The sequence below is a fragment of the Mesoplodon densirostris genome, chromosome 1 (genome assembly GCF_025265405.1).
Source record: "Mesoplodon densirostris isolate mMesDen1 chromosome 1, mMesDen1 primary haplotype, whole genome shotgun sequence".
NCBI classification, from domain to species: domain Eukaryota; kingdom Metazoa; phylum Chordata; class Mammalia; order Artiodactyla; family Ziphiidae; genus Mesoplodon; species Mesoplodon densirostris.
This window is the reverse complement of record NC_082661.1, coordinates 59,293,555-59,321,351: the sequence shown is the minus strand read 5'-3', so window position 1 is coordinate 59,321,351 and position 27,797 is coordinate 59,293,555. Positions and strand designations below refer to the sequence as shown.

The following is a 27,797-nucleotide window of genomic DNA, read 5'->3' as shown; positions in this document are numbered from 1 at the left end:
TTTTTTTTTTTTTTTTTTTTGCTGTACGCGGGCCTCTCACTGCTGTGGCCTCTCCCGTTGCGGAGCACAGGCTCCGGACACACAGGCTCCGCGGCCATGGCTCGCGGGCCCAGCCGCTCCGCGGCATGTGGGATCTTCCGGGATCGGGGCACGAACCCGTGTCCCCTGCATCGGCAGGCGGACTCTCAACCACTGCGCCACCATGGAAGCCCAGATATCCTGCTATTCTTCAAATTGTAGGAGCACATGGAGAGAGAGATCCAAATCCTACTTAAGTACTTTAGTTTCCATCTTTTTTCATGCTCTAGAAATGGAATCCATTAGAAGCCAACAAAGCCCATGTGTATTGCTGTCCCTCCTGTCAGCACACTGCATTTCGATAATTCAGCCAGAAGGCATTTTTTATAAAAGCAGCCTTCAAGATCTATTCTTGAAAAGGCATTTGTATACTCATTATGCAATCCTGTCATTTGTCAATAGGGAGTTCTGTAAATAAAGCACTGAGGTCTAAACTGTAGTAGCTGATGGCAGTAATCTTGGACAGAGCAATTTCTTTTTCTTTACATATCTTAATAGTTCACAGCCGGTCTTGAAATAATTATCTTAAGGCTTCGTTACTGTTGGTAGCAGCTGGATATTTGAACAGTAAAACCATAATGGCTCAGAGACTTTCTGGTAAAAACTGTTGTTTATTATTTGCATAACCACCTGTCCAACTATCCCGAACATTTTTTACTCTAAGATAAACAATATGGAAATCTATTTACCTTAAATTTATAACCATGCTGTCATTTACATTACATAATTACAATTTCTTTATATTCTGTAAACATTAAACATTTATGAGTAGGTATTTTGCTAGATAACATAATTAGAATGTAATTCCTGAGCTGAGACTTGAAGTACGAATAGAAATTTGTTGTCCCATCCCAGCATAAGGAGACACACACATACACACACACACACACACACACACACAGAGGTTTGGAGGATGGGCAGAACATGGGGAAATGCAACATATCAATACTTCAGATGGGCTATTTTGGCAGGTGCCTGTAGTGGGCAGTGTTTCTGAAGGTAAAGATACATAAGCAGGAACCTGACAAAGGGCCTGGACCCCAAAATTTTAGATTTTATTTTGCAGGGATTAGGGGCCTTTGAGGGATATTTTCAGGAGATAAGTGATGTGATCCAAATTTGCCTATTAGGCAGAGCATTGCAGCAACAATATAAAGGTGAGCCATTATTTTATTCTGTTGCTTGGCCGGTTTAAATAACCATAGCCTCATTGGTCAGATTGCACATAAAAATGCATATGTTCCCTTTGTAAATAGCTGCATGCTAGCTCTTGGCATAGAGCATTACATTTAAAAATTTTTAACCAGTTAACTCCTCTCATACAGACCAAACTTTGTTGAAAATATGAAAGTTAAACCCTGGTCTTATACCTTCCTTAAAACCCAATTATACCTTCCTTAAAACCCAATTATAAAAACTTTTTAGAAGAAAGATAGCCACAAAGATAGCCCCATACATTTTAAAGCAATTTATTTTATGATGCTGGAATTTTCAAAACAGCCTAGACAAAAATTGTTTTGATTTTTTTAATATTAACCATCATTATATAATTAATTAACATAAGTAAAATAATATTTTTGAAAGATGAATCCTAGTAATGAACTATCTGTAGTAAATATTTAAAAGTACTCCCAGGATTATTCTTATCCACCTGCACACCTTTTAAATAATCTGGCCTAGAACATATAATAATAAAAACAAAAGTGGATCATGACTTTGTTTTGTCTTTAGATCCCTGACCTTGAATATAGTAGGTATTTAATAAATGTCTATTTTATGTATATATTAACAAATACCATGTAGGTCTAATTATGTGCAAGATACTGTTCCCAGCAGTTTTAAAGTTATTACCTAATTTAATTAAAAAATAAATTAATGGATGACTAAAAATTAAGAAGATATCAAAGCTCAAATATTTTTCCCCATTCTTGAGAGATTGAGCACTCTATTGCCATGATGTGTATGGACCCCTCACCTAGTTATATAAGTGGGCAAAGTGTTTTACATCTGGTTCTTTTCACATGCATATCATGTGATCTTCATAACAATCCTGGGCCTGATGTTATTACCAGAGAGATAAATGTAAAAGAAGCAGAGATAAGACAAGGAACTTTTTCTTCTGAAACCTAATCTTTTTATCTTTCTTGTTTTAAAATTTTATTGTGGTAAGAACACAACATAAGATCTACTCTCTTAACAAATTTTTAATTATCCAGTACTGTATTGTTAATAATAGATGCAATGTTGTACAGCAGATCTCTAGAACTTAACTCTTGCTAAACTGAAACTTTATGCCTGTTGATTAGTAACTCCCCGTGTCCTCCTCCTCTTAGCCCCTGGCAAACACCATTCCACTCTTCGATTCCATGAATTTGACTATTTTAGGTACCTCATATAAGTGGAATCATGTAGTATTCATCTTTGTGTAACTGATGTATTTTACTTCACATAATGTCTTCAGGGTTCATCCATGTTGCTACAAAAGTCAGGATTTCCTTTTTTTTTAAGGCTGAATAATATTCCATTATATATATTATATTCTATAATATTCCATCATATATATATATATGTGTGTGTGTGTGTGTGTGTATATATATATATATATACATATATATATATATATATATATATATATATATATATATATATATATATATCTCACATTTTCTTTATCCATTCACCTGTCAATTGACATTCAGGTTGTTTCTACATCTTGGCTATTATGAATAATGCTGAAGTGAACTTGGGAGGGCTAATGGTCCTTTGAGATCCTGATTTCAGTTCTTTTGAATAAATACCCAGAGTGAAATTGATTGCTGGATCATAAAGTAGTTCTGTTTTTAATATTTTGAGGAACGTCCCTAATGTTTTCCATAGCAACTGCACCATTTTGTAGTCTCAGCAACAGTGTACAAGGGTTCTGATTTCTCCACATCCTCCCCAAAACTTATCTTTGTTTTTTGATAATAGCCATCCTGACAGGTATAATGTGATATGTCAGTGTGGTTTTGATTTGCATTTAACTTGCTGATTAGTGATGATGATCATTTTTTCATATACTTATTTGCCTTTTGTATGTCTTTTTTTGAGAAATGTCTGTTCGATTCCTTAGCCCATTGGATTATAGTTATTTTAATAGGGTTTTTAGTGGTTTTGCTATTGATTTGTAGGAGTTCTTCATATATTTTGGGGATTAACCTCTTGTCACATATATGGTTTGCAAATGTTTTCTCCCATCCCATAAGTTGCCTTTTCATTATGTTGATTGTTTCCTTTGCTGGGTAGAAGCTTTTTAGTTGGATGTAGTCCCACTTTAGTTGTTGTTGTTGTTCTTGTTGCCTGTGTTTTTGGTGTCACATTCATAAAATTGTTGCCAAAACCAATGTCATGAAACATTTCTCCTATGTTTTCTTCTAGGAGTTTTATGGTTTCGGGTCTTATGTTCAAAAATCCATTTTGAATTGATTTTATATATGGTATGATAGAAGTTCAATTTTATTCTTTTGCATGTGAATACCTAGTTTTCCCAACACCATTTGTTGAAGAGACTATCCTTTCTTGATCTTGTATTTTTAGCACGATTGACTATACACATAATAGTTTTATTTCTGGGCTATCTCTTCTATTGGTCTATATGTCTTTCTTTTTGCCAGTACAATACTGTTTTGATTACTGTAGCTTTGTAATATATTTTGCAGTCAGGAGTTATGATATCTCCTGCTTTGTTTTTCTTTCTCAAAATTATTTGGCTATTCATGGTCTTTTGTGGTTCCATATGAATTATTGAATTTTTTTATTTCTATAAAATTGCTATTAGGATTTTGATAAGGATTGCATTGAACCTGTAGATTACTTTTGGTATGAACATTTTAAAATATTAAATCTTCTGATAACACAAACGTGAGTTATCTTCCCATCTGTTTTTGTCTTCTTTATTCCTTTTACATTTCTTCTATCCAGGGGAAAGAAAGGGCCAGAAGAAGACCAGTTTAGACCCTCTAAAGGTGCTCTTTATCAGACTGCTTGCAAAATAGGTTTTGCTTTTTTCTCCTCTCTGTATTCTACACATCCTATAAGGCTGATTTTAATATCATATATCTGGCCAAATTACCCCTTGTAATCTCTCTCTTCTAAACCCTTTATATATATTTCTGTTGTTTGTTTTCCATATTACTAGTCACTTAATTATACTTCAATCCTTATTAAGACTTAAAAGGCCTAGAATTAAACTTTGGATTGATTTATTCATTAAGTGATCAATTAATGTCTTTTTGCAAATCATATTTTCTGAACACTTTTTGTATGCTGGTGAGTGACCCCAGGAATAGAGAATCTATTAGGTAAGACCCCACTATGTAGTAATAATTATTTAAGTGCTGTATGTAAGGATCTACCTCACTAACTTTGGCCAAATCACGCCAATAATCTAAGGCTCTTTGTCTTCATTTTCTACTGATAAAATGAGGATAATAATATTTGTCCTCCTACCTAGAAACAGAGTTGGGATGGTAATTAAATAGGGTAACAGATAATAAAAAGCACTTCCTAACCCAAAAGCACTGTGTTGAACAGATGATTTAGTAGCTCACTGCTTCTCAAAGTGTTTTGTTTACTAAATAGTTTGTTCTTTTGTAAGAATCTGAAAACCACATCTCTGTAGTTTCTCCTAGTGAATATTCCTTTGTTTTCATGGAGTCAAATGAACATATCTTCCTTTTTCCTCTACAATTTTGTAAGATAGCTATCATAACTTTTCTTAATTTTCTTCATGAAGATGAATATTTCAAGTGTTCATATCTTACAAAATTTATATATGAAACAGTTTTAAATCTCTTGTCATTGCCACACTCCTCTATACACCCCCAGGTGTTTTCTTTTTTAATTAGTAGATTTTAATTTTTCAGAGTAATTTTAGGTGATTAAGACATTGAGTAGAAAATTCAGAGAGTTTCCATATATCCACTCTCCTCCCTTACACAGTTTTAAGTTTGATTTTTCTATCCTATGCAGTTGTCAAAATTGGACACATTATTCCAGATGTGATCAAGAACTTCAGTTTACATGGAGTCTAGGGAGGGAGAGGACTCAAATGTGGCACCCAAATTTCTGACTTGTATAATTGAATGGGTGATGCAATCATTTATTCATATAGATCTCTGGGGAAAAAAGAGCAGAGTTGAGATGGTACAGGATGATTTTAGTTTTTGACATATTATGTTGGAGGCATCTGTGAAATACCCGTGGAGACATTTTCATGAGACACCTGGGTTGAGATGATGGAGCTCTGGGGGAAAAGCTGTTGTGAAACGGGACAGCATGAAACTAGCTTACACCCCTGAAGGAATGTGGTGAAGAGGGAGAACAAAGAGGAGCTAGTAGAGGACCTAGGAAAGACTGAAAGAACAATTGAGGAGGTGAATGTTTTAAAAAAACCCAGATTTTTGTTGCTTTTGTTATGTTTCCTTGCAGAGAAGACACATGAATTAAAGGGTCTTTGCATTTGATTTGGCTGTGTTGGCTTCAGTAGATTCAGCTGAGCTTTCACAGCTCAGTCAAAAGTGGGTTCAAGAGTTACAGGACATATACTACAAAGCTATAGGAATCAAGAGAGTATGGTACTGGAACAAAAATAAAAATATAGATCAATGGACCAGGATAGAAAGCCCAGATATAAACCCATGCACATATGGTCACCTTAACTTTGATAAAGGTAGCAAGAATATACAATGGAGAAAAGACAGCCTCTTAAATAAGTGGTGCTGGGAAAACTAGAGAGCTCCATGTAAAATAATGAAATTAGAACACTCCATAATGCCATATACAAAGATAAACTCAAATTGGATTAAAGACCTAAAGGTAAGGCCAGACAGTATAAAACTTAGAGGAAAACATAGGCAGAACACTCTATGACATAAATCACAGCAAGGTCCTTTTTTTCCTTTTCCAAGAAATGGAAATAAAAACAAAAATAAATAAATGCGACCTAATGAAACTTAAAAGCTTTTGCACAGCAAAGGAAACCATAAACAAGACGAAAAGACAACCCTCAGAATGGGAGAAAATATTTGCAAACAAAGCAACTGATAAAGGATTAATCTCCAAAATTTACAGGCAGCTCATGCAGCTTAATATCAAAGAAAACAAACACCCCAATCCAAAAACGGGCAGAACACCTGAAGAGACATTTCTCCAACAAAGATGTACAGATTGCTAACAAACACATGAAAGGATGCTTAACATCACTAATCATTAGAGAAATGCAAATCAAAACTACAATGAGGTATCACCTTACACTGGTCAGAATGACCATCATCAAAAAATCTACAGAGAGGGCCTCCCTGGTGGCGCAAGTGGTTGAGAGTCCGCCTGCCGATGCAGGGGATACGAGTTCGTGCCCCGGTCTGGGAGGATCCCATATGCCGCGGAGCGGCTGGGCCCGTGAGCCATGGCCGCTGAGCCTGCGCGTCCGGAGCCTGCGCGTCCGGAGCCTGTGCTCCGCAACGGGGGAGGCCACAACAGTGAGAGGCCCGCATACCGCAAAAAAAAAAAAAAAAAAAAAAAAAAAAAAAAAAAAAAAAAAAAAAAAATCTACAGAGAGACCTTCAAGATTGTGGAAGAGTAAGACATGAAGATCACCTTCCTCCCCAGAAATACATCAGAAATACATCTGCATGTCGAACAACTCCTTCAGAACACCTACTGAACACTGGCAGAAGACCTCAGACTTCCAAAATGCAAAAAAAAAAAAAAAATCCCCACATACCTGGGTAGGGCAAAAGAAAAAAGAAAAAAAACAGACACAAAAGAATAGGGACGGGACCTGCACCTTGGGGAGGGGGCTGTGAAAGAGGAAATGTTTCCACACACTAGGAAGCCCCTTTGCGGGTGGAGACTAGGGGTGGTGAGGGTGAAGCTTCGGAGTCATGGAGGAGAGCGCAGCAACAGGGGTGCAGAGGGCAAAGCAGAGAGATTTCTGCACAGGGGATCGTTGCTGACCAGCACTCACCAGCCTGAGAAGCTGTGTGCTCACCCACCGTGGCAGGTGGGGGCTGGGAGCTGAGGCTTAGGCTTCAGAGTTCAGATCCCAAGGAGAGGACTGGTGTTGGCTGCATGAACACAGCCTGAAGGGGGCTAGTGCACCACAGCTAGCTGGGAGGGAGTCTGGGGAAAAGTCTGGACCTGCCTAAGAGGCAAGAGACAAATATTTTGGGATGTGCCAGGAGAGGGGATTCAGAGCACTGCCTAAACCAGCTCCAGAGATGGGCGTGAGCTGCGGCTATCAGCGTAGACACCAGAGACAGGCATGAGATGCTAAAACTGCTGCTGCAGCCAGCAAGAATCCTGTGTGCAAGCACAAGTCACTATCCACACCTCCCCTACTGGGAGCCTGTGCAGCCCACCACTGCCATGGTCCCGTGATCCAGGGACAAACTCCCCTGGAGAACACATGGTGCGCCTCAGCCTGTTGCAACATTACATGTGCCTCTGCTGCTGGAGGCTCACCCTGCATTCCATACCACACCCTCCCCCTGCCCTGAGTGAGCCAGAGCCCCCTAATCAGCTGCTACTTTAACGCCATCCTGTCTGAGGGAAGAAGAGATATTCTCAGGCAACCTACACACAGAGACAGGGTCAAATCCAAAGCTGAACCCCAGGAGCTGTGTGAAAAAAGAAGAGAAAGGGAAATTTCTCCCAGCAGCCTCAGGAGCAGCAGATTAAATCTCCACAATCAACATGATGTACCTTGCATCTCTGGAATACCTGAATAGACAATGAATCGTCCCAAAATTGAGGTGGTGGACATTGGGAGCAATGATATATATATATTTTTTCCTTTTTCTCTTATTCTGAGTGTGTAGGTGTATGCTTCTTTGTGTGATTTTCTCCATAAAGCTTTGCTTTTACCATTTGTCCTAGGGTTCTGTCTGTCCGTTTTTTTTGTTTGTTTTTGTTGGGTTTTTTTTTTGTATAGTTTTTAGTGCTTGTTATCAGTGGTGGATTTGTTTTTTGGTTTGGTTCCTCTCTTCTTTCTTTTTTTTTTTCTTCTATTTTTTATTACTTTTTAATTTTTTATTTTTAATAATTATTTTTTTATATTTTATTTTAATAACTTTATTTTATTTTATTTTATTTTATTTTACTCTTTTCATTGTTTTTTCTTTTTTGTCCCTTTTCTTATGAGCCGTTTGCCTGATAAGGTCTTGGTGCTCCAGTTGGGTGTCTGTCCTGTGCATCTGAGGTGGGAGAACAGCCTTCAGGACATTGGTCCACCAGAGACCTCCCGCCTCCACATAATATCAATGGCAAAAGCACTCCCAGAGATCTCCATCTCAACTCTAAGACCCAGCTCCACTGAACGACCAGCAAGGTACAGTACTGGACACCCTATGCCAAACAACTAGCAAGACAGGAGCACAACCCCACCCATTAGCGAGAGGCTGCCTAAAATCATAATAAGGTCAAAGACACCCCAAAACACACCACCGGATGTGGTCCTGCCCACCAGAAAGACAAGATCCAGCCTCCTCCACCAGAACACAGGCACTAGTCCCCTCCACCGGGAAGCGTACACAACCCACTGTACCAACCTTAGCCACTGGAGGCAGACACCAAAAACAACAGGAACTATGAACCTGCAACCTGCAAAAAGGAGACCCCAAACACAGTAAGTTAAGCAAAATGAAAAGACAGAGAAACACACAGCAGGTGAAGGAGCAAGGTAAAAACCCACCAGACCAAACAAATGAAGAGAAAATAGGCAGTCTACCTGAAAAAGAATTCAGAGTAATCATAGTAAAGTTGATCCAAAATCCTGGAAATAAAATGGAGAAAATACAAGAAATGTTTAACAAGGACCTAGAAGAACTAAAGAGCAAACAACAATGATGAACAGCACAATAAATGGAATTAAAAATTATCTAGAAGGAAACAATAGCAGAATAACTAAGGCAGAAGAACAGATAAGTGACCTGGAAGATAAAATAGTGGAAATAGCTACCACAGAGCAGAATAAAGAAAAAAGAATGAAAAGAATTGAGGACAGTTTCAGAGACCCCTCAGACAGCATGTAATGCACCAACATTCTAATTATAGGGATCCCAGAAGAAGAGAAAAAGAAAGGGACTGAGAAAATATTTGAAGAGATTATAGTTGAAAACTTCCCTAATGTGGGAAAGGAAATAGTCAATCAAGTTCAGAAAGTACAGAGTGTCCCATACAGGATAAATCCAAGGAGAAACACATCAAGACACATATAAATCAAATTATCAAATATTAAATACAAAGAAAAAATATTAAAAGCAGCAAGGGAATAGCAACAAATAACATATGAGGGAATCCCCATAAGGTTAACAGCTGATCTTTCAGCAGAAACTCTGCAAACCAGAAGGGAGTGGCAGGACATATTTAAAGTGATGAAAGGGGAAAACCTACACCCAAGATTACTCTATTCAGCAAGGATCTCATTCAGATTCTATGGAGAAATTAAAACATTTACAGACAAGCAAAAGTTAGAGAATTCGGCACCACCAAATCAGCTTTACAACAAATACTAAAGGAACTTCTCCAAGCTGGAAACACAAGAGACCTACAATAACAAACTCAAAACAATTAAGAAAATGGTAATAGGAACATACATATCATTAATTACCTTAAATGTAAATGGATTAAATGCTCCAACCAAAAGACACAGACTGGCTAAATGGATTAAAAAAAAGAGACTCATATATACGCTGTCTACAAGAGACCTATGTCAGACCTAGGGACACATGCAGACTGAAAGTGAGGGGATGGAAAAAGATATTCCATGCAAACGGAAATCAAAAGAAAGCTACAGTAGCAATTCTCATATGAGACAAAATAGACTTTAAAATAAAGACTATTACAAGAGACAAAGAAGGACACTTCATAATGATCAAGGGATCAATCCAAGAAGAAGATATAACAATTGTGAATATTTATGCACCCAACATATGAGCACCTCAATACAAAAGGCAAATGCTAACAGCCATAAAAGAGGAAATCAACAGTAACAAAATCATAGTAGGGGAGTTTAACACCACACTTTCACCAATGGACAGATCATCCAAAATGAAAATAAATAAGGAACCACAAGCTTTCATTGATACATTAAATAAGATGGACTTAATTGATATTTAAAGGACATTCCATTCAAAAACAACAGAATACACTTTCTTCTCAAGTGCTCATGGAACATTCTCCAGAATAGATCATACCTTGAGTCACAAATCGAGCCTTGGTAAATTTAAGAAAATTGAAATCATATCAAGTATGTTTTTTGACCACAATGCTATGAGACTAGATATCAATTACAGGAAAAAAATCTGTAAAAAAATACAAACAGATGGAGGCTAAACAATTCACTACTAAATAACCAAGAGATCACTAAAGAAATCAAAGAGGAAATCACAAAATACCTAGAAACAAATGACAATGTAAGCCCGACGACCCAAAATCTATGGGATGCAGCAAAAACAGCTCTATGAGAGAAGTGTATAGCAATACAATCCTACCTCAAGAAACAAGAAAACAGCTCAAATAAACAACCTAACCTTACATCTAAAGCAATTAGAGAAAGAAGAACAGAAAAACCCCAAAGTTAGCAGAAGGAAAGAAATCATAAATATCAGATCAGAAATAAATGAAAAAGAAATGAAGGAAACAATAGCAAAGATCAATAAAATCAAAAGCTGGTTCTTTGAGAAGATAAACAAAATTAATTAACCATTAGCCAGACTCATCAAGAAAAAAAGGGAGAAGACTCAAATCAATAGAATTAGAAATGAGAAAGGAGAAGTAACAACTGACACTGCAGAAATACAAAGGATCATGAGAGATTGCTACAAGCAACTACATGCCAATAAAATGGACAAACTGGAAAAAATTGACAAATTCTTAGAAATGCACAACCTTTCGAGACTGAATCAGGAAGAAATAGAAAATATGAACAGACCAATCACAAGTACTGAAATTGAAACTGATTAAACATCTTCCAACAAACAAAAGCCCAGAACCACATGGCTTCACAGGCAAATTATATTAAACATTTAGAGAAGAGCTAACACTTATCCTTCTCAAACTCTTCCAAAATATAGCAAAGGGAGGAATACTCCCAAACTCATTCTACAAGGCCACCATCACTCTGACACAAAACCAGACAAAGATTTCACAAAGAAAGAAAACTACAGGCCAATATCACTTATTAACAGTGATGCAAAAATCCTCAACAAAGTACTAGCAAACAGAATCCAACAGCACATTAAAAGGATCATACACCATGACCAAGTGGGGTTTATCCCAGGAATGCAAGGATTCTTCAATATATGAAAATCAATCAAAGTGATACACCATATTAACAAATTGAAGGAGAAAAACTATATGATCATCTTAATAGATGCAGAAAAAGCTTTTGACAACATTCAACACCCATTTATGATAAAAACCCTCCAGAAAATAGGCATAGAGGGCATTACCTCAACATAATAAAGGCCCTATATGACAGCCAACATCATTCTCATTGCTGAAAAACTGAAACCATTTCCACTAAGATCAGGAAAGAGACAAGGTTGCCCACTCTCACTACTATTATTCAGCATAGCTTTGGAAGTTTTAGCCACAGCAATCAGAGAAGAAAAAGAGATAAAAGGAATCCAAATCAGAAAAGAAGAAGTAAAACTGTCACTGTTTGCAGATGACATGATACTATACATAGAGAATCCTCAAGATGCTACCAGAAAACTACTGGAGCTAATCAATGAATTTGGTAAGGTAGCAGGATAGAAAATTAATGCACAGAAATATCTTGAATTCCTATACACTAATGATGAATAATCTGAAAGAGAAGTTAAGGAAGCACTCCCATTCAGCATTGCAAAAAAAAGAATGAAATACCTAGGAATAAACCTACCTAAGGAGACAAAAGACCTGTATGCAGAAAACTATAAGACACTGATGAAAGAAATGAAAGATGATACAAACACATGGAGAGATATACCATGTTCTTGGATTGGAAGAATCAACATTGTGAAAATGAATATACTACCCAGAGCAATCTCCAGATTCAATGCAATCCCTAGAAAACTACCAATGGCATTTTTCACAGAACTAGAACAAAAAATTTCACAATTTGTATGGAAATACAGAAGACCCCGAATAGCCAAAGCAATCTTGAGAAAGAAAAGCAGAGCTGGAGGAATCAGACTCCCTGACTTCAGACTATACTACAAAGCTACAGTAATCAAGACAGTATGGTACTGGCACAACAGAAATATAGATCAATGGAACACGATAGAAAGCCCAGAGATAAACCTACGCACATATGGTCACCTTATTTTTGATAAAGGAGACAAGAATATACAATGGAGAAAAGACAGCATCTTCAAAAAGTTGTGCTGGGAAAACTAGACAACTACATGTAAAAGAATAAAATTAGAACACTCTCTAACACCATACAAAAAAACTGAAAATGGATTAAAGACCTAAATGTAAGGCCAGACACTATCAAACTCTTAGAGGAAAACATAGGCACAACCCTCTATGACATAAATCACAGGAAGATCCATTTGACCCACCTAGAGAAATGGAAATAAAAACAAAAATAAACAAATGGGTCCTAATGAAACTTAAAAGCTTTTGCATAGCAAAGGAAACCATAAACAAGATGAAAAGACAACCCTCAGAATGGGAGAAAATATTTTCGAATGAAGCAACTGACAAAGAATTAATCTCCAAAATTTACAAGCAGCTCATGCAGCTTAGTATTAAAAAAAGAAACAACCCAATCCAAAAATGGGCAAAAGACCTAAATCGACGTTCCTCCAAAGAAGATATACAGGTTGCCAACAAACATATGAAAGAATGCTCAACGTCACTAATCATTAGACAAATGCAAATCAGAACTACAATGAGGTATCACCTCACACCAGTCAGAATGGCCATCATCAAAAAATCTACAAACAGTAAATGCTGGAGAGGGTGTGGAGAAAGGGAACCGTCTTGCACTGTTGGTGGGAATGTAAATTGATACAGCCTCTATGGAGAACAGTATGGGCGTTCCTTAAAAATCTAAAAATAGAACTACCATATGACCCAGGAATACCACTCCTGGGAATATACCTTGATAAAACCATAATTCAAAAAAGTCATGAACCACAATGTTCATTGCAGCTCTATTTACAATAGCCAGGACATGGAATCAATCTAAGTGTCCATCAACAGAAGAATGGATAAAGAAGATGTGGCACATACATACAATGGAATATTACTCAGCCATAAAAAGAAATGAAATTGAGTTATTTGTAGTGAGGTGGATGGACCTAGAGTCTATCATACAGAGTGAAGTAAGTCAGAAAGAGACAAACAAATACTGTATGCTACCACATATAGATGGAATCTGAAAAAAAAAAAAAAAAGGTCTGAAGAGCCTAAGGGCAGGACAGGAGTAAAGACGCAGACGTAGAGAATGGACTTGACATGGAGAGAGGGAAGGGTAAGCTGGGACGAAGTGAGAGAGTGTCATGGACTTATATACAGTACCAAATGTAAAATAGATAGCTAGTGGGAAGCAGCCGCATAGCAGAGAGAGAGCAGCTCAGTGCTTTGTGACCACCTAGAGGGGTGGGATAGAGAGGGTGAGAGGGAGATACAAGAGGGAGTAGATATGGGGATATATGTGTATGTATAGCTTATTCACTTTGTTATAAAGCAGAAAGTAACACACCATTGTAAAGCAATTATACTCCAATAAAGTTGTTTAAAAATGCATTAAATAACTGAGATAAACAGTTATCTAAACGTAAATATAGTATAGTTATATTAATATAAAAAATCATATAACATTAAAAAATCTACAAACAATAAATGCTGGAGAGGGTGTGGAGAAAAGGGAATCCTCTTGCACTGTTTGTGGGAATGTAAATTGGTACAGCCACTATGGAGAACAGTATGGAGGTTCCTTAAAAAATTAAAAATAGAATTACCATACGACCTAGCAATCCCGCTACTGCACATAAACCCTGAGAAAACCATAATTCAAAAAGAGTTATGTACCACAATGTTCATTGCAGCACTATTTACAGTAGCCAGGAAATGGAAGCAACGTAAGTGTCCATCAACAGATGAATGGATAAAAAAGACATGGCACATATATACAATGGCATATTACTCCGTCATATAAAGAAACAAAATTGAGTTATTTGTAGTGAGGTGGATCTACCTAGAGTCTGTCATACAAGAGTGAAGTACATCAGAAAGAAAAAAACCAAATACTGTATGCTAACACATATATGGAATCTTAAAAAAAAATGGTTCTGAAGAATCTAGGGGCAGGAGAGGAATAAAAATGCAGATGTAGAAAGTGGACTTGAGCACATGAGGAGGGGGAGGGGTAAGCTTGGATGAAGTAGGAGAGTGGCATTGACATATATACTCTACCAAAAGTAAAATAGATAGCTAGTGAGAATCAGTCACCTAGCTCAGGGAGATCAGCTCGGTGCTTTGTGACCACCTAGAGTAGTGGGATAGGGAGAATGGGAGGGAGACACAAGAGGGAAAGTCTATGGGGATATATGTATACGTATAGCTGATTCACTTTGTTATACAGCAGAAACTAACATAACATTGTAAAGCAATTATACGCCAATATAGATGTTAACAAAATTAAAAAAAAAAAAGAGTTACGGGACATAAAGAAGGAGAGGCAGATGGTATGTACAAATGGTTCCAAAATTTGGAGTTTGAAAAGGAGAACAGAGAATTCAGTATTTGAAAATACCATGGAGAATCAAGGAGGTAGAAGTAGCATTATGGCCAGAATTTTTGGAGATGCTTTATGTACTTTAAGTTGGGGGATCTTTTATCATCTGTTCTGCAGGGGACTTTATTATGTTGTTGCCATACAATATTCTCTGATTTTGTTTTATCCAAGCATCTACTGTTTCTTTGTTTTTCAGTTCCTAATATAAATAACATTCTATTCATTTGTATATTGATTTTAGGTTTCAGTTTTGCTGTTTATACGTATATTCCATTCTGGTAGTCTGTGGATTCCTCTGTCAATTATCAATTATTATTTCCAGAAATCCTGAAACCAAGTATATTTCATTATATTCAGTATAACATCTGGGATATATTTCAATTCTATTTATGTTTAGCTCAATCAGTAATAACCATCCTTTGGCTAATGTTATTATAAATTGATTTAGCTATATTTTAAATTAATTGAAAATTTTACCCATGGTAAATACATAAGATTATCATTGAATCAAAATATATGCTATTAAATTAAAGATTAATTTTGGGATAACACAAATATACTTTCTGGCATATGTACAATCTTGTAAAAAATAATAAGCCGCTTAATGTTAAGCTGACTAGCATGAAAAATATTCAGCATGGTAAAACATTAAAAGAAATGTGTTGTCTATATCCAGTGTTTCATTAATGCGGAAGTTAAACTTTATTCTTTTTATACTGTGGCTGAATTTTAAAAGTACAGAAGTCAGTAGCAGAATATAAGTTTTCAATACTATGCTATTTGGTTTAAGAAAAATATTCTCTTCAAATTATAGAATAATGTTAATTGTGTTAATATTATAATGAGGGTGCCCACACCATAGTCTTTAAATCTGAAGACTGATCGGACAGTCTGAGTTTAAATCCTGGTTTTGCCATTTAAGAACTGAGTGACCCTAGGCAAATTACTAAACTCTCTGACCCTCAATTTTTGCATCTATAAAAGGGGTTAATAGTGTTATGTACATCACAGGAAGTTGTGAGTTTTGATTAGATTAATATATGTAAAATGATCAGAACAGTAATTGAACATATTAAGTGTCCTGCAATTGTTTGCTAGCATCATAATTCATTTTCATCTATACACAGCTCTTTTCAGTGTGCATGCAATTAGATGAATATCACTGGGAATGACATTATATCCTTACATTGTACTATTCTCATGATAGGTAGCTCAGACTTAGATGTAGATGACAGAACTGTTCTACCAAATGAAATAGTTAAATTGATGATAGAGTTAAGTGTAGATTAGATCCTATTTAAAACCTATACGAAATGTGTCTCACACAGTATGTTGACAGTTACCATTACTTGAATTTAATATTTTCCCTACTCTTCTTTCTAGGGACTCAGTTAATCAGTGTTCCTTGAGTATCTAATATGTATCAAATATTATACTATGATTTTTTAAAATAATTAATTTATTTATTTATTCTTCCCTGCATTGGGTCTTTGTTGCTGGGCTCAGGCTTTCTCTTAGTTGCGGCGAGCTGGAGCTACTCTTCGTTGTGGTGCACAGACATCTCGTTGTGGTGGCTTCTCTTGTTGTGGAGTATGGGCTCTAGGCACATGGCCTTCAGTAGTTGTGGCACACGGGCTCAGTAGTTGTGGCTCTTGGGCTCTAGAGCGCAGGCTCAGTAGCTGTGGCACGTGGGCTTAGTTGCTCCACGGCATGTGGGGTCTTCCTGGACCGGGGATCAAACCCATGTCCCCTGCATTGGCAGGCGGATTCTTAACCACTACGCCACCAGGGAAGTCCCTATACTATGATTTTAATGCTTAAGACGGGTGCAATTATTGCCTTGAGGCAGCTTATACACTGGAGGGCAAGAGTTACATCAAACAAATAAGTATTGGTACTACAAAGAAAAAGTTATAGTAATATTAGACTATAAAAGAGGGCATCTCTCCTGGTACTGGGTGCAAAAGCCACCCTAACTGAAGTGCTATAATAACCTGAGATCAAAGAATGAAAACTTTAACTACCTGAGGAGGAAAAGTACCAGGTAGAAAGAATGGGGTATGGGAGTTTACATGACATGTGTACTGACTGTAGAGAAATACAGGTGTGATGTGATGCTGGGGACTGAAAGAGTAGCCAGAACTCCTAGAACTCAGAGTTCCTGTTAAAGATAGTGACTTGGCCAAACCCTGAGGAGTCCCAGGACATCAAAGCTCTTCAGAAAGACCTCGAACAATTTGCCAAGCTCCTAAAGCAGAAGAGGATCCCCCTGGGATATACCCAGGCCGATGTGGGACTCACCCTGGGGTTCTCTTTGGGAAGGTGTTCAGCCAAGCAACCGTCTGCCGTTTTGAGGCTTTGAGGCTCAGTTTCAAGAACATGTGTAAGCTGCAGACCCTGCTGCAGAAGTGGGTGGAGGAAGCTGACAACAACGTGAATCTGCAGGAGATATGCAAGGCAGAGACCGTCATGCAGGCCCGGAAGAGAAAGCAGACGAGTATTGAGAACCGACCTGGAGAGCATGTTACTGCGGTGCCCAAAGCCCATCCTGCAGCAGATCAGCCACATGGCTCAGCAGCTCGGGCTTGAGAAGGATGTGGTCCAAGTGTGATTCTGCAACCGTTGCCAGAAGGGCAAACAATCAAGCAATGACTCTTCACAGTGAGGGGATTTTGAGGCTGCTGGGTCTCCTTTCTCAGGGGGACCAGTACCCTTTCCTCTGGCGCCAGGGCCCCATTTTGGTACCCCAGGCTATGGGGGTCCTCATTTCAGTACGCTGTACTCCTCGGTCCCATTTCCTGAGGCTGTGGCCTTTCCCTCAGTGTCTGTCACCACTCTGGGGCTCCCCCATGCATTCCAACGGAGGTGTCTACCCTTCCCAGGAATGGGAACAGAGGAAGGGGGACAGCTAGGGAGCGACCCCTGGGGTTCATACCAAGGCTTTGGGATTAAGTTCTTCATTCACTTAGAAAGGAATTGGGAGCACACAGGGTGTGGGGGCAGGGAGTTTGGGGGAACTGGTTGGAGGGAAGGTGAACTTCAGTGATGCTCTTGATTTTAATCCCCGCATCACTCATCACTTTGTTCTTAAATAAAGAAGCCTGGGACCTAGAAAAAAAAAAAAAAGATAGTGACTTGATGGACCCTAAGTCTTTTTGTTTGTGTTTTTGTTTCCTTACTAGCATGAAAGTGAAATTACTAAGGTTTTTTTTTTTTTTTGCGGTACGCGGGCCTCTCACTGCTGTGGCCTCTCCCGTTGTGGAGCACAGGCTCCGGATGTGCAGGCTCAGCGGCCATGGCTCACAGGCCCAGCCGCTCCGCGGCATGTGTGATCTTCCCGGACCGGGGCACGAACCCATGTCCCCTGCATTGGCAGGTGGACTCTCAACTACTGCGCCACCAGGGAAGCCCTACGGTTATATTTTTAATGAAGGGGTTCACTTTAATGTTCTATACCTTTGAACTGTATGCATTTGATTTAATAAGCATACCTTTAAATCCTATAAATCTTATTTTGATGATGACTCTGACTTCTATGGGAAGATTAATTGAATGGAAGATGTGGAGAGGCAATTTAGTAATGCAGGAGAGAGATTATTGCATCTCAGTCTGGAAGGATGGCTCTTGGAATGAAGAAAAGTGGATAATTTTTGAATCTTTAGAAGAGACAATTTGTAAAACTTGGCAGTTGATGGATAGAAAAGAGATGAGTGTACTATGGTTCCCATATTTCTGGTTTGAGTGTATGAGGTGTGGAATATAGGATGAGGTACAGGTTTGGATATGGGGAAGTTTATAAGTTTAGCAATAAAGTAGTATTTTTTTCTTTTCGAATTAGGTCTGGACTACTGTGGAGCAAATGCAATGTTGAGATGAGTATATGGTCTGGAGTGCAGAAGAAGGCTCTCAATTGCAATATAAATCTACAAGTCATAGACATAGAGATGGAAATTGAAGCTATGGAAGTAAATCATGTTATAATGGAGGAAAGAATATAGAATAACAAAGAGGAGCACCTTGGAGCAACTAGAGCCTGGAAAAAAAAAAAAAAACAGCATTTAATGATCAGTTAAAGAAGGAGGAACTACTTAAGAAAGGAAGCTAGAGAAAAAAATGGGAATGTGGTACCTTAGATATCTAGGAAAGAGAGTTTTGAAAAAGGAGGAAATGGGCCCACAGGGTAGAATAATGTTAGGTTAAATAAAATGAGAGCTAAGAGTGTTTCATTAGGTTTAGTAAAGTGGATATTGAGGCCAAAAAAACTGTAGTGAGAACACATTAGGTACAGTAGTGAGAGTGGAAGAAATATTAGAATAAGCAGGAAGTGAGGAAATAAAGGGTAAATGTCTTGTTGGATATTTGAGTTTGGAAAAAAAGAGCAAATGTGATTGTCCAGAAGAGGAAATGGAATTGAGAGAGCATTTATTTGTTTTTGTTTTTGTTGTAAGAAGGGAAGTAAGATTTGCCCACTTAGGCAGGAGTCAGTATGGAGAGAATGACTAAAGATAGGGAAGAAAGTTTGTAATAGATATCTCCAGGGTCCTGGGAAGGTAAGAGGGATGCAGAACACAGAAGGAAAGGAAAGGGTGCCATGCAGAAGCAGGTTGGTTCATACATTCAGATGTTGGACATCAAGGGAGTTTCTGTTTAACACCTCTCCATTTTCTTGGTGAATAGAAGGCAATAGCTTCTATAAAGTGTGAGGAAGGCCAGTAGAGTGGGGACCAGGGGTTGGAGAACAGTTGAGATTTTCAGAACAGGAGAATGAGAGAATGAGAGCTGACCAAACACGTGGATTGCCATGTGCTGGTAAATTCTTCTCAAAGGTGGCTACCATGTATTTTATATGGATGTCAGCCAACTCTGAGATTGTTCCATGAGCACTCAGCATGTACAGAGAAGATGGGCAGTTGGATTCATTCAGGGTTGGGGATTTTAGGGCAGGTGCAATAAAAACCCCCAAACACAAGTGAGCTTAGGTTATTGGTGAGGATATGGCTGCAAAGATGAACCACTGAATCCAAGCTGGATGGGCTTCATCTTTGTCATCATTATCTTCATCCATTATCATATTCTGAATAAGGATGGAGTTGAAGTCAGAAATGCCTGAAAAAAAGGAAGAAAGTAGACAGAGTGGTTGGTAAAAGATGAAGGATTCTCCCAGCTCATCATGCCTCTATCACCACAAACACACTGTGTCGAAAGAACATTGTCTCTCCATCCAATTCTTGGGAAGAACTCTAGTTAATCGTGTTGGTCAGAGCTAGACATTCATTGGAACAAGTTTTGCTGGCAAGCCAGAACTTTGTACCTCAAAAGCCAGAGCCAATCTGGCTGATTCCTTTGTGACCACCTGCTTTCTGGCTTTCTCCTCCATTTTCTTGCCCTCCTGTTGGGTGAACGCTCTCACACATTGTGTTTCTGGGGGAGGGGCAGAGCTGAAAGGGAATGCACGTCAGCTAGGAAGACCTTCTCTCTGCCTGCTGACTCTAACCCATTCCATCCAGCAGACCTGTGCCCTCATCCATGCAGCTGGAGGTGTGGGTTCCCTTCACAGCCAGCTCTGTGATATCTCTGCAGGTGTACATGGGGGCGCTGTTCCAAGATCTAGATTACAGTGGAAGGTAAAAGATCCCTTTTAGCCTCAAGCCTAAACTTTGTTCTCCCATCTGATATAATGGAGAGTTTATGAATGGAGTTTTGTTGTCTGCATTTGATCTCTAACTATGGGTCTTTAACCAGGTTATTTAAGCTCCCGATTTTTCATCTAAAAGTGGAACACTAATAATACCCATCTCGCAGGTTGGTAATGAATACCGAACAAGTTAATGCATGTAAAACACTTATCCAATGCCTAAAGTATCATCTTTAATAAATATTAGTTTTTAAAAATGAATTATTATTTTACCAGTGGGCTCTTAATGTTATTTTAGAAGGTGATTAGATTTTTTTTTTTTTTGATTAAAACAACACAAGTTTATTATCTTTCAGTGTTGGAGGTCAGGGGTCTGGTATGGTTCTCAATGGACTGAGATCAAGTTGTTGGCAGGGTGTGTTCCTTTTGGAGGTTCTTGGGGAGAATCCATTCCCACACCTTTTCCAGTTTCTGGAAGCCACCTGTGTTCCTTGGCTTGTGGCCCCTTTCTGGCTTCAAAGGCAGAAAGGTAGCATCTTCCAGTCTCTCTCTGACTCTGACACTCCTGCTTTCTTCTTGTGATTACATTGGGCCCACCAGGATAATCTCCCCATCTCAAGGTTCTTAATTTAATTCTTTTGCAAAGCCCATTTTGCCACTTAAGGTGACATTCTATAGAGTGTGGACATCTTTGGGGGGCCAATATTCTGCCTACCACTGAAGGCTACTGCAAAAATCCAGGCAAGAGATGATAATGAACTGAGTCAGAGTGACAGCAGTGAAGATGGTGAGAAGTGGTGTTGTTCTGGATATATTTTGAGGGTAGAGCCAACAGGACATTCTGAGATTGGACGTGGATCTTTCTTTTCCAGTGGAGGGGGACTTCCAGTCTACCTCTGTGTTGGGCCTGGACCTCAGTGAGGATGTGGCTTTCTCTGGCATGAGGACCAAGGAGTCACAGATCCATTACTGGAACCTATGTGGCCCCCTAAGGCCTGGTACCTGTTGCATGACCTGCACGTGCTCAGTTGAATGGGTCTGAAGTTGGTCTTATAACCTGCCATTAGCTCAAGTGCAGGGACCCTCCAGGGCACAGTCTCCCCCCACTCCCCACTGTCCAGGTTCTGCTGGACCTGACCTACCCCTATTGCTAACTTTTGGCCTGTTCCCCGGGAAGGTCACACTTGCTCCCTGGCCCGTCACACGTCATTTATTTATATGTTTGTTTATGTGTGAAATGGAGTCCCCCTAAAACCAAGTTCCCTTACTGAGTTTATGATTAGTCTCTCTATCCAAAACTTTATTCCCTTGCTTGTCTCTTCTGACCTCAATCCCTTTCTTGTCCCCTCTGGCCTCAATCCTATGCTAACTGAACACTTATCAACCAGAGTCGGCTATTGTTGATAACATCATCAATGTATTAAAATTGCTACATCATCATTACATTGTACTACATCATCATTAACTTACAAGCTCAGGTGTTTCTCCAGGGCAAGATGAGCCCACAGATCCCCAAGCCATGGACTACCTGGACAGAGAATTATAAAAAGGAGACATCCTGATTCCTGAAACTATGATTAAGAAATGTCACAAGGCAATGATTAATCCTAGTTCCTTTGTTCTTCCCCCTTAAAAATTCCTAACTCAAAGACCAAGATGAAGTGGATCTGAGACTTATCTCCCACTCCTTTGCTTTATGCCCTGCAAATAAATCCTTACTTTGCCGCAAATGCCTGCTGTCAGAGTTCGGCTTTCTGCACCACAGGCACATGACTTCTTGCTCGGTTACATGTGTATCTCTCTGTCCAGAATGTGCTTAGATTTATTTTTAACTTAAAAAAAATTATTTTATAATGTTTTACTCTTTTCTCATTTGATTTGTGATCTTAGAGTATGTACCTCATTTTTACTCTGGAGGGAAAGAGGGAGAAGTGGGAAGCTGGGGAACACTGAGTCCTGAATGACAGAGAAACAACAGAGCTCCTGGAGGTAACTGAGAGGATAAAAGGGAGAAACAAGAAGATGGGCCTTGAAGGATGGGTACCATAAATAAATAAAATGCTTAGACTCATATGGCTGGGAAGATGTGGAACCTAAATTTCAAATCAGAGACTCATAAGGCTCCCAAGGCTTAAATCTGCCCCCAACACTATTACCAAGTTGTTTGCACTGCACATAAGAAAACTGAGTAACAGTTATTGCTTAAGTCAGAAGTGAAAACTAGAGTTAAATTATCTGTGTAAAACTTGAATTATTTGTTGTATATGTAATGTATCACAATATAACTAGCTATATTTGTTAGTTGGAATAAGAGCAAAGATATGGAGCTTCCCTGGTTGCGCAGTGGTTGAGAGCCCGCCTGCCGATGCAGGGGACACGGGTTCGTGCCCCGGTCCAGGAAGATCCCACATGCCACGGAGTGGCTGGGCCCGTGAGCCATGGCCGCTGAGCCTGCGTGTCCAGAGCCTGTGCTCCGCAACGGGAGAGGCCAAAGCAGTGAAAGACCCGCATACTGCAAAAAAATAAAAAATAAAAAAATAAAGAGCAAAGATATGAAAGCAATACTAATTCTGTTTCTCATTTAAAAACTCGTACTGAAATATTTTATATTTATTCATTGGTTTTTATTGTTGTTATATAGTACGTTTTTAGTTATTGGTATTCCGTTTATACACTGAGTATGTACTACATATCTAATAAAGAAATAAAAGTAAGTTAGCATTATTGTTATACTGAGGAAAAAACTATCTATTTACAATTAATAATGTGGTTGTTAGTTTTAGCAAATTCATTGCTCACCTGATTACTTTCACCTCATACTTCCATACTTTCTACCCTACACATTTCATCTTGAGCATCCATTCAGCACATGCTGCTTTATCCATTACTGGGTTAATATACCTCAAGTGCAAGTAGGATTCTGGAACTGAGAGGTTGAAGGTTTACTCAGGCTTTGCCGATCGTCAATAAATACCATTTCTCATCACAGTTCCTCAGTTCTTTTAGGTAAAATAAGGACAGTAGCACTGATCCATTTTCACAGTCTTGATAAAAAAAAATTAAACGCCTACATGAAAAGATGTTAGTATGTTTTTTAAATAAAGATTTAAATGCGGAAAAATTGTAAGAGAACATAACAGTGGTGAAGGATTTGACTTAGAGATACTTTTTTTTAGTTTTAAAACAACGAAATATTGAGAGACTGAAAAAGGTAATACAAGTAGAAGTACTCTGTAAGCTCTAGTCTATAAATGTAAGATGATATTGATATTACAAAACTATTCATTCATATAAAATTCCCAAATTTCTTAAGAGATGTATCTATGTTATTTTAATTATAATAATGTATTTAATAATTGTTCATACTAAATTCCATTTAATTCTAAAATATGTTGTTGTTTTTTTTTTTAACTAATACAGTTTTTTTTTTATTTTTTTTTTATTTTTTTTTATTTTACAAATTTAATCAGTTATACATATACATATGTTCCCATATCCCCTCCCTTTTGCGTCTCCCTCCCACCCTCCCTATCCCACCCCTCCAGGCGGTCACAAAGAACCGAGCTGATCTCCCTGTGCTATGCGGCTGCTTCCCACTAGCTATCTACCTTACGTTTGGTAGTGTATATATGTCCATGCCGCTCTTTCACTTTGTCACAGCTTACCCTTCCCCCTCCCCATATCCTCAAGTCCATGCTCTAGTAGGTCTGTGTCTTTATTCCTGTCTTACCCCTATGTTCTTGATGACATTTTTTTCTTAAATTCCATATATATGTGTCAGCATACAGTATTTGTCTTTCTCTTTCTGACTTACTTCACTCTGTATGACAGACTCTAGGTCTATCCACCTCATTACAAATAGCTCAATTTCATTTCTTTTTATGGCTGAGTAATATTCCATTGTATATATGTGCCACATCTTCTTTATCCATTCATCCGATGATGGACACTTAGGTTGTTTCCATCTCTGGGCTATTGTAAATAGGGCTGCTATGAACATTTTGGTACATGTCTCTTTTTGAATTATGGTTTTCTCAGGGTATATGCCCAGTAGTGGGATTGCTGGGTCATATGGTAGTTCTATTTGTAGTTTTTTAAGGAACCTCCATACCGTTCTCCATAGTGGCTGTACCAATTCTCATTCCCACCAGCAGTGCAAGAGTGTTCCCTTTTTTCCACACCCTCTCCAGCATTTATTGTTTCTAGATTTTTTGATGATGGCCATTCTGACTGGTGTGAGATGATATCTCATTGTAGTTTTGATTTGCATTTCTCTAATGAGTAAAGATGTTGAGCATCCTTTCATGTGTTTGTTGGCAGTCTGTATATCTTCTGTGGAGAAATGTCTATTTAGGTCTTCTGCCCATTTTTGGATTGGGTTGTTTGTTTTTTTGCTATTGAGCTGCATGAGCTGCTTATAAATTTTGGAGATTAATCCTTTGTCAGTTGCTTCATTTGCAAATATTTTTTCCCATTCTGAGGGTTGTCTTTTCGTCTTGTTTATGGTTTCCTTTGCTGTGCAAAAGCTTTGAAGTTTCATTAGGTCCCATGTGTTTATTTTTGTCTTTATTTCCATTTCTCTAGGAGGTGGGTCAAAAAGGATCTTGCTGTGATTTATGTCATAGAGTGTTCTGCCTATGTTTTCCTCTAGGAGTTTGATAGTGTCTGGCCTTACATTTAGGTCTTTAATCCATTTTGAGCTAATTTTTGTGTATGGTGTTAGGGAGTGATCTAATCTCATACTTTTACATGTCCCTGTCCAGTTTTCCCAGCACCACTTATTGAAGAGACTGTCCTTTCTCCACTGTACATTCCTGCCTCCTTTATCAAAGATAAGGTGACCATATGTCCGTGGGTTTATCTCTGGGCTTTCTATCCTGTTCCGTTGATCTATCTTTCTGTTTTTGTGCCAGTACCATACTGTCTTCATTACTGTAGCTTAGTAGTATAATCTGAAGTCAGGGAGCCTGATTCCTCCAGCTCCGTTTTTCGTTCTCAAGATTGCTTTGGCTATTCGGGGTCTTTTGTGTTTCCATACAAATTGTGAAATTTTTTGTTCTAATTCTGTGAAAAATGCCATTGGTAGTTTGATAGGAATTGCATTGAATCTGTAGATTGCCTTGGGTAGTAGAGTCATTTTCACAATGTTGATTCTTCCAATCCAAGAACATGGTACATCTCTCCATCTATTTGTATCATCTTTAATTTCTTTCATCAGTGTCTTATAATTTTCTGCATACAGGTCTTTTGTCTCCTTAGGTAGGTTTATTCCTAGATATTTTATTCTTTTTGTTGCAATGGTAAATGGGAGTGTTTCCTTGATTTCACTTTCAGATTTTTCATCATTAGTATATAGGAATGCCAGAGATTTCTGTGCATTAATTTTGTATCCTGCAACTTTACCAAATTCATTGATTAGCTCTAGTAGTTTTCTGGTAGCATCTTTAGGATTCTCTATGTATAGTATCATGTCATCTGCAAACAGTGACAGCTTTACTTCTTCTTTTCCCATTTGGATTCCTTTTATTTCCTTTTCTTCTCTGATTGCTGTGGCTAAAACTTCCAAAACTATGTTGAATAAGAGTGGTGAGAGTGGGCAACCTTGTCTTGTTCCTGATCTTAGTGGAAATGGTTTCAGTTTTTCACCATTGAGGACGATGCTGGCTGTGGGTTTGTCATATATGGCCTTTATTATGTTGAGGAAAGTTCCCTCTATGCCTACTTTCTGCAGGGTTTTTATCATAAATGGGTGTTGAATTTTGTCAAAAGCTTTCTCTGCATCTATTGAGATGATCATATGGTTTTTCTCCTTCAGTTTGTTAATATGGTGTATCACATTGATTGATTTGCGTATATTGAAGAATCCTTGCATTCCTGGAATAAACCCCACTTGATCATGGTGTATGATCCTTTTAATGTGCTGTTGGATTCTGTTTGCTAGTATTTTGTTGAGGATTTTTGCATCTATGTTCATCAGTGATATTGGCCTGTAGTTTTCTTTCTTTGTGACATCCTTGTCTGGTTTTGGTATCAAGGTGATGGTGGCCTCGTAGAATGAGTTTGGGAGTGTTCCTCCCTCTGCTATATTTTGGAAGAGTTTGAGAAGGATAGGTGTTAGCTCTTCTCTAAATGCTTGATAGAATTCGCCTGTGAAGCCATCTGGTCCTGGGCTTTTGTTTGTTGGAAGATTTTTAATCACAGTTTCAATTTCAGTGCTTGTGATTGGTCTGTTCATATTTTCTATTTCTTCCTGATTCAGTCTTGGCAGGTTGTGCATTTCTAAGAATTTGTCCATTTCTTCCAGGTTGTCCATTTTATTGGCATAGAGTTGCTTATAGTAATCTCTCATGATCTTTTGTATTTCTGCAGTGTCAGTTGTTACTTCTCCTTTTTCATTTCTAATTCTATTGATTTGAGTCTTCTCCCTTTTTTTCTTGATGAGTCTGGCTAATGGTTTATCAATTTTGTTTATCTTCTCAAAGAACCAGCTTTTAGTTTTATTGATCTTTGCTATCGTTTCCTTCATTTCTTTTTCATTTATTTCTGATCTGATTTTTATGATTTCTTTCCTTCTGCTAACTTTGGGATGTTTTTGTTCTTCTTTCTCTAATTGCTTTAGGTGCAAGGTTAGGTTGTATATTCGAGATATTTCCTGTTTCTTAAGGTGGGATTGTATTGCCATAAACTTCCCTCTTAGAACTGCTTTTGCTGCATCCCATAGGTTTTGGGTCGTCGTGTCTCCATTGTCATTTGTTTCTAGGTATTTTTTAATTTCCTCTTTGATTTCTTCAGTGATCACTTCGTTATTAAGTAGTGTATTGTTTAGCCTCCATGTGTTTGTATGTTTTACAGCTCTTTTCCTGTAATTGATATCTAGCCTCATAGCATTGTGGTCGGAAAAGATACTTGATACAATTTCAATTTTCTTAAATTTACCAAGGCTTGATTTGTGACCCAAGATATGATCTATCCTGGAGAATGTTCCATGAGCACTTGAGAAAAACATGTACTCTGTTGCTTTTGGATGGAATGTCCTATAAATATCAATTAAGTCCATCTTGTTTAATGTATCATTTAAAGCTTGTGTTTCCTTATTTATTTTCATTTTGGATGACCTGTCCATTGGTGAAAGTGGGGTGTTAAAGTCCCCTACTATGATTGTGTTACTGTCGATTTCTCCTTTTATGGCTGTTAATATTTCCCTTATGTATTGAGCTGCTCCTATGTTTGGTGCATAAATATTTACAATTGTTATATCTTCTTCTTGGATTGATCCCTTGATCAATATGTAGTGTCCTTCTTTGTCTCTTC

General features: G+C 38.1%; 1 protein-coding gene and 1 pseudogene across 2 annotated transcripts in view; both read left to right on the top strand.

Moving 5' to 3' along the window:
* The window catches only part of SLIT2 (slit guidance ligand 2), a 405,484-nt gene that overhangs the window by 146,686 nt on the left and 231,001 nt on the right, over positions 1–27,797 (top strand). The window lies entirely within an intron of this gene.
* On the top strand, positions 10,963–17,763 carry LOC132486606 (POU domain, class 5, transcription factor 1-like; annotated as a pseudogene).